This window comes from Calonectris borealis, unplaced genomic scaffold, assembly GCF_964195595.1.
Source record: "Calonectris borealis unplaced genomic scaffold, bCalBor7.hap1.2 HAP1_SCAFFOLD_49, whole genome shotgun sequence".
NCBI lineage: Eukaryota > Metazoa > Chordata > Aves > Procellariiformes > Procellariidae > Calonectris > Calonectris borealis.
Window position 1 is genome coordinate 1,067,919 of NW_027441458.1, and position 8,040 is coordinate 1,075,958.

Sequence of the window (8,040 nt, forward strand, 5' to 3'; positions counted from 1 at the left end):
AGTTCAATCTCTGCTAGCAAGGTCAGGCTTCGCAGGAAGATTACAGAGCCATGGTTCGCATATATGCAGGGAGAAGACCCAAAAGATCAAAGCTCCACAAGAGTTGTGACTGGCCAGGGTTGTGTCACAGGGACAAAAAGAAGGGCTTTTTCAAGTACGGGAATGGCAAGAGGAGGAGGTCGAAAGAATGAAGATGGTCACCTGACGACTAATAGGGATGAAGAGCAAGTGGAGGCATTCCATGCTTTTCCTTGGAGCCATAGAATATCTCGAGGTGGAAGGGACCCATAACGATCATTGAGCCCATCTCCCTGCGCCTCACAGGACTACCTAAAATTAAACCATATGGCTAAGAGGAGTGTCGTCGAGATGCTCCTTGAACTCTGACAGGCTTGGTGCTGTGACCACTACCCTGGGGAACCTGTTCCAGTGACCGACTACCCTCTTGGAGAAGAATCTTTTCCACGTGTCCAGCCTGACCTTCCCCTGATGCAGCTTCATTCCATTTCCTAGTGTCCTCTTGCCTTGGTCTTTAATAATACTGATAGCCCTTGGGCTGCCCGGTCTTCTCAGTTGGAAGACCACGACTGCAGGAACAGTGACTGTGTCCATGTCATGGTTTAACCCCAGCCAGCAACTCAGCCCCACACAGCCGCTTGTGCACTCCCCCCTGGTGGGATGGGGGAGAGAATCAGAAGAGTAAAAGTGAGAAAACTCGTGGGTTGAGATAAAGGTAGTTTAACAGGTAAAGCAAAAGCCGTGCACAAGCAAAGCAAAACAAGGCATTCATTCACCAGTTCCCATCGGCAGGTGGGTGTTCAGCCATCCCCAGGGAAGCAGGGCAGCTCCAACATGCGTAACAGTTGCTTGGGAAGATAAATGCCATCACTCTGAACGTCCCTGCCTTCCTTCTTCCCCCAGCTTTATATGCTGAGCATGAACGAAAACAGCTCTGTGTTAACCACGCTGTTTCCAGCACAAATCCAAAACACAGCCCCATCCCATTTACTATAAAGAAAATTGACTTTATCCCAGCCAAAAGCAGCACAGTCCCTTTGTGGACCTTGAAATTGAAAGGGACCAGTTGTATCAGCTGCATGTTCACAAGGCCATGGGGCCTTTTGGGATTCATCCCAGAGTACTGGAGGAGCTAGGGGATGTCACGGCAGGACCCCTCTCGATCATCTACCAAAGGTCTGGGGAGTCTGGGGAGGTCCCCACTGACTGGCAGCTAGCCAACGTAATTCCAACGTACGCAAGTAGGGCGAGAGGGAAGACCCAGGAAACGACAGACCTGTTGGTCCGACCTCAGTACCTGGAAAAACCATGGAGAAGATCATAATATAAATTGCTGTGCTGGTTTTGGCTGGGATAGAGTTAATTTTCTTCAGAGTAGCTGGTATGGGGCTGTGTTTTGGATTTGTGCTGGAAACAGTGTGGATAACACAGGGATGTTTTCTGCTTCTCACCCCACCTCACCAGGGAGTGGGCTGGGGGTGCACAAGAAGGTGGGAGGGGACATAGCCAGGACAGATGATCCCAACTGACCAAAGGGATATTCCGTACCATATGACGTCATGCTCAGCAATAAAACTAGGGGGGAGGTTGGCGGGAGGGCCACTGCGATTGGTGGTGAGTAATTGTTTTCATTTGCATCGTTTGTCCTTCTCAGGTTTTATTTTTTGTTCTCTTTGTATTTTTTTCTTTTCCTTACAATCGTTTTTTATTGTTATTTTTGTTGTTATTATACTATGTCTTTTTAAAAATTATTAAACAGTTTTTATCTCAACCCACGAGTTTTCTCAGTTTTACACTTCCGATTCTCTCCCCCATCCCACCACGGGGACTTAGTGAGTGGCTGTGTGGGGCTCAGTTGCTGGCTGGGGTTAAACCACGACAATTGATTATTTTAAAAATTGTGGGAAGGGAATGCATGCCCTCAAGACTTCTCTGCTACTGTACGTAGAGAGGAGAAAGGAGACTTCCAAGGCAAGAACCAGCTGTTCTGCAGGAATTTTAGCAGGTTCAGTACAATGACTGGCTTTTAAAAATAAGCACAAGCCTGTACAGAAAAATGGTTCAATGACATGAAAGGAGTACGGAATGGTTTAGTTTATTGTGTATTAGCACTGAGTATGACCAGTGGCTCAGCAAGAGCTCTGCACTGTTGAGAGAGAGGGCAGTTCTTGAAGTGCTGATCTCTTCTGATGCACAACATGCCAGTTGCAAGGTTGTACGTTAGGTACAAAGAGAGGAAACCTGCTCCGAAGGAGATGACGTAACTTACTGAAGGAGGAGAGGTGTTTATTCCAGATAAAGCAATACAGAGTTTTAGATATGGCTGTTACAAAATTTTCCATAAGCAACATCCGATTCTGACCTGCCCTGCAGCAAGATTTTAGAGGTTGTTTCTGTTTTCTTAGTGCCACTAGAAAAGAGTGACAGATATAGTTCAGTGCTATGGAGGGAATCTTCATAGCACTGGGGGTGTTTTTGTATAAAAATTGATGTTTGCCAATTTGTTTAGATTTATGAAAGTCATATGGTTTAGTTTTTGGTAGTGCTGTGAGGAGCAGGGACTTGGACTCCATGATCCTTATGGGTGCCTTCCAACTTGAGATATTCTAGGATTCTAGGATTGTGGGTGCTCTGGAAAGGCATTTAAAGGACAATGCAATCATCAGGCACAGTCAGCATGGGTTCACAAAGGGAAGGTCCTGTGTAACCAATCTGATACCCTTCTATGATAAGGTCACCTGCCTCGTGGATGAAGGGAAGGCAGTGGATGCAGTTTTTCTGGATGTCGGAAAGGCTTTTGATACCGTCCCTCACAGCATCCTTCTGGGCAAGTTGTCCAGCCGTGGGATGAGGGGGTTCCCGGAGCACTCACGGGTGAAGAACTGGCTGGACGGCAGGGCTCAAAGTGTCGCAGTGAACGGGGCTGCATCTGGCTGGCAGCTGGTCACCAGTGGTGTTCCTCAGGGCTCCATCCTGGGGCCAGTTCTATACATTTATCAATGTTCAATGTATTTCTCAATGATCTGGAGGCAGGAGTGGAATCCGTTGTTAGCAAGTTTGCTGATGATCCCAAACTGGGAGGTGCTGTTGACTCTCTCGAGGGACGAGAGGCCTTGCCAAGGGATCCGGCTAGGTTGGAGCATTGAGCAGTCATCATGAAGGGCATGACATTCAAGGAGTCCAAATGCCGGGATCTGCACCCGGGATGGAGTAATGCTCCGGACACAAGTACAGAGTGGGAGGGGAGTGGCTGGAGAGCAGCTCTGCAGAAAGGGGTCTGGGGGTGCTGGTTGGCAGCAGGCTCCATGTGAGTCTCAGCCTGGGCTTGCCCCACAGCAGTGCCTGCTGCAGGGTGCTGCAGAGCTCTGGGCACTCCCACCACAGCCCCAGCCTCTTGGAAGGACACAGAAGCTCCTGGGGGTGGGGAGGGGCTCTCATCCTCCCCATCACTCCCAGGGCTCGAGGCCAGCAATGGGCCAAGGAATTGGTTCCGTCACTCTTGGTGTGCTGTTGTGTCCTTTCCAGAAGAGCCCCCACACAGCCTGTGCCACCCCCACCCCCAGGTCCAGTGGCACAGGAGCTGCCCCAAGCTGGTGAACAGAAAAACCTCTTTCTCCTGCTTCTTGCCTTCTTTCTGACCCACGCGTGGTGCTCCACTCTTCTCCAGGGAAACCCCTGCTCCACAGAGAGCCTTTCCCCAAGGGAGTGTGTCCGTGCTGGCCTGGCCAGTTGTTGCTGGCTCCCTCCCCTGAGGTGCCCACAGGGCCCGGAGCTGGTGCTGCTGCTCTGCAGAGCTGCCCTGGCACCATGGGCTGACTCCATCCTGGCCATGCTGGTGCGGGAGTGAAGCAGATCTGGCCAGACAGGCATCACTGCCCCTGACAGCTTTCTCCAATGGCCTGGCGCTGTGATGCTCCGAGAAATCACAGGGCCTTTCCGCTCTTTCAGGATGTGTTCAGGTCTGTCACTGGATCCAGCCCATGGCTCCTCACTGAAGATGATGTGAATCACTCTTCAGGCTGCCTTCCTCGTGCCTGCTGTGTCTCCGCTGCCTCTCTGGCATTGCAGAGCCCCATTGGGCTGTGCATCCTTCAGGTTAGCCCTTTTCCTTTGGGTGACTCCACTTTTGGGGAAGTTTTGGAAACCTCCATTCACTTTCTACCCCGAGGAACCCAGTGACCCAGAGATGCCCTGTGCTCTCCTGGTGGGTTCAGATCCCCTGTCAGGAGGTCAGGCATCTTTGACCAGCCCTGCCATATGTGAGAGAGCCTCAGGCAGATGCCTTTGACCGTCCAGGATCTCCATGGCATTGGGCACCAGTAAAGTGAAGGCTCACCCCAGCCCTCATTCCCTCACACATCAAGCCATGCCCTTGTCCCCCTAAGCCAATGCAGCACCCAAGCCCAACAGCAGGGCCTTTTAGCCTGCAATTCCCTGAGCGTATTCTGCACTCCTCTGTGGAAAGAAGAGCCCAAGCTGCACACGCTGCACGCAGGCAATCCCCTATATTTACAGACATGCCACAAAGGAGGCCAGCATTAGCGCAGTGATAGACTCATTGAGAGAAGGCCTTTGGGCCAGCCAGACTGGCTTCAGCCTCTTGAGAAGGAGGATGAAAGCAAACATTTCCGAACAAACACGATTATAACCAGTACAATGCCCAAATGACACAAGTTGCCTGAGATCACATGGAAAAACCTTGTGAAGAGAGATGGGCAGCTTATTGCTGCTGAAATACTACTTCTCGAATCAGGTTCTTCAGGGCATTCTTGAGTTCCTGGTTCCTCATGCTGTAGATGAGGGGGTTGACTGCTGGAGGTATCATTGAGTACAGAACACTCACCACCAGATCCAGGGATATGCTGGAGATGGAGGGGGGCTTCAGGTTAGCAAACACGACAGTGCTGGCAAACAGGGAGACCACGGCCAGGTGAGGGATGCACGTGGAAAAGGCTTTGTGCCACCCCTGCTCAGAGGGGATCCTCAGCACAGCCCTGAAGATCTGCACATAGGACACCACAATGAACACAAAACACCCAAATCCTAAAGAAAAAGTAACCACTAGAAGCCCAATTTCGCTGAGGTAGGCACGTGAGCAGGAGAGCTTGAGGAGTGGGGGAATTTCACAGAAGAATTGGTCCACAGCATTGCCCTTGCAGAGGGGCAATGAAAATGTATTGGCAGTGTGCAGCAGAGCAATGATAAACCCACTGCCCCAGGCAGCTGCTGCCATGTGGACACAAGCTCTGCTGCCCAGGAGGGTCCCGTAGTGCAGAGGTTGGCAGATGGCAACATAGCGGTCATAGGCCATGATGGTGAGAATATAATACTCTGCTCCTAAAAAGAAGGCAAACAGAAAGAGCTGGGCAGCACATCCTGAGTAGGAGATGGCCCTGGTGTCCCAGAGGGAACTGGCCATGGATTTGGGGACAGTGGTGGAGATGCAGCCCAGGTCGAGGACGGAGAGGTTGAGGAGGAAGAAGTACATGGGGGTGTGGAGGCGGTGGTCGCAGGCTATGGCGGTGATGATGAGGCCGTTGCCCAGCAGGGCAGCCAGGTAGATGGCCAGGAAGAGCCAGAAGTGCAAGAGCTGCAGCTGCCGCGTGTCTGCGAAGGCCAGGAGGAGGAAGTGGGTGATGGAGCTGGTGTTGGACATCTGCTGCCTCTGGGCATGGGGGACTGTCCAAGAGGGAAAAGACAGTGACAAGTTAGGAGAGACTTCTCTGAGCAAAATCAAAGCCATTTCTCATAGGACCCCCCCAAAGTGTCTCTCTCCATTCAGGAAGACCTTTGGCAGGTCCCTTGCACGAGCTCTGGTTGGTGCTGGCTGAGGGTGCCCCAGGGAGCCGCAGGCTCTGCTCTGGGCTCTGGAGGAGTCAGTCCTGCCCCACAGCAATAGGGAAACAGGAACACGGGGTGATCTCAGATTAAATCCACTCGTGATATGAAAGAGCTTCTCAGCATTGTCGCTGCCAATTCACCTGCCTGCAGAGCAGAGCTGTGGGGGTTTTGGTTTGTGTCTTCTGGTCTGGTTGCCCCACCACAGCTGAGCAGTGTTTCTAATGCAGAAATCCTGGGCATTTCTGCTGCACTGCAAGTGAACTCGTGTGGGTCCTGAGAGGCAAAGGGACTGTCCCTCAGTGCAGAGTGAGGACAGCCGCTCTGTCCATCAGCCCTGAGCTCAGCTGCCCTGTGCTGGCAGCTCTTTCAGCTGGAGGACTATGGCACTCGCGTGTTCCCCCCAAAAGAAACGGGACAGTGCTGGGAGCAGAGGAATCCACGTTCTGAGTGCACATCTCCAAAGCCCTCACCCCATCGTACCTGAGGAGGATCTCAGCTCTCCACTCCCAACCACGGACACACAGGGCTCCTTACAGCTGCCCACATACAGCCACCCAGCAGCATTTCAATGGCCTTAGCGCCCAGGTGTCTTCTCCATGGGGCTCCTGCATGACATAGAGATGCCCCGGGAGAGCTTTGCCCTACTGGAGGGCACCCTGAAGCCCAGCAGGACCTCCCAAGGAAAGACTCAACTCTCCTAAATCTCCTGTGTCCTGGAGGGAGGGTGAGATGTGTGCCAGCCGCACACCCTGCAGTACCCAGAGCCCCAAACGTTAACAGGGTGCGAGTTGGATGCTTTTCCTCCACGGACATACGGGCATGACAGTAGACACAGCGTTGGTGTCTGAGCTGCACTTGAATCCTCACCCCCCCACAGCAGTGAGTGTCACAGTAAGAACAAGGGCGGCAGGGAGAAGAGGAGAACGTGCCAGAGTTCCCCTGCCAAGGGAGGCAGGGGAGGGAGACACAGTCAGAGGCTTGAGTTTTTCTCCTCTTTGGTGGTCAGGCTGCTGGGAAGGCAACTCATGGCCAAGTGTCCATGACATGAAGGGCAGAGGCTCTGCTGTGTGAGTGAGGAGAGCAGGGGGTTGCTCCAGGGAAAGCATCTGCACTGCAGGGATGGCAGGGAGGTGCCTGAACCCCTCCTGCCATGGCCTTTCTGGGAGCAGGTCTCTCTTCCTCGCTGCCCATGGCTCTGCTGCCTGGAGCTCTTCTGGGCCAGGACCTGTTTGTCTGCCCTCACGGCTCCTCCCTCTTCATGCTCACAGAGCCCATCCACCCTGCTGCGTGCTCAGCTCTGCCCTGCAGACACCTCCTGGCAGCAGGGCACTGCCCAGGGACATCTCGGTGTGTGCAGGGGCTAAGGAGCAGCTCAGGCAAGTCCTAACGAGAACTGGGGTCTCATTGCCTACTCCAGAGCAGAGCAATCAATTCCCATCTCCCACTGCGCACCCGGCCAACCCAGGGGAAAAAACTCAAAGCACACACTGCTTCCCTTTCAGGTAATGCCCTGCCTTGACACCCATCTTTAACATGACCCTCTGCAAATGTCCTCCGGCTGATGGAGAAGCCTGAGCAGCCCTGACCCACGCTGCACTCTCTGGACAGCAGAAGGACCCTGCCCTGCCGGGGCTCACTCCTTCCACCCACAGCTTCTCCCCACAGCGTCGTGGGGAGCTCCCCGGGCAGGCTGAGTGCTGAGCCTGGCAGGCGGCAGAGTCCCTGCCCTGATGCACAGCCCCCAGGGTGCAGGGACCCTGCTCGGAAGGACAGCCCTGGCCACCCCTGCCTGCACAGACGCCTTCACACCCTGGAGCAGTGCCCAGGAGAAGGCAGCCGTCATGCCCTCTCCTTCTGACAGTGCAGCAGTGAAGCCCTGCTCTGCAGCACCTCCTCCTCCTCTACAGCAGGGAAGCTGTGAGAGTCCTCCTGAAAGATCATAGTTGCTGTGGCATGTACCAGCTTTTGGATATCCCTCCAGGAACAGCAGCTACATTGTCCTGCACCCAGGCACTTACCATGTAGAGGGCTGTGAAGATCTCTCCACGCAGTGAGCTCTCAGCATCCTCCCACTCCAGACTGCCTTTACGCTCTCTCTGCCTCGCTCCCTCCCCTCGCTGCCTGCAGGCAGTGCCCTCAGCCCTGCTGCGCTTTGCAGAGGAGCTGCTCCTGGGCAGAGCT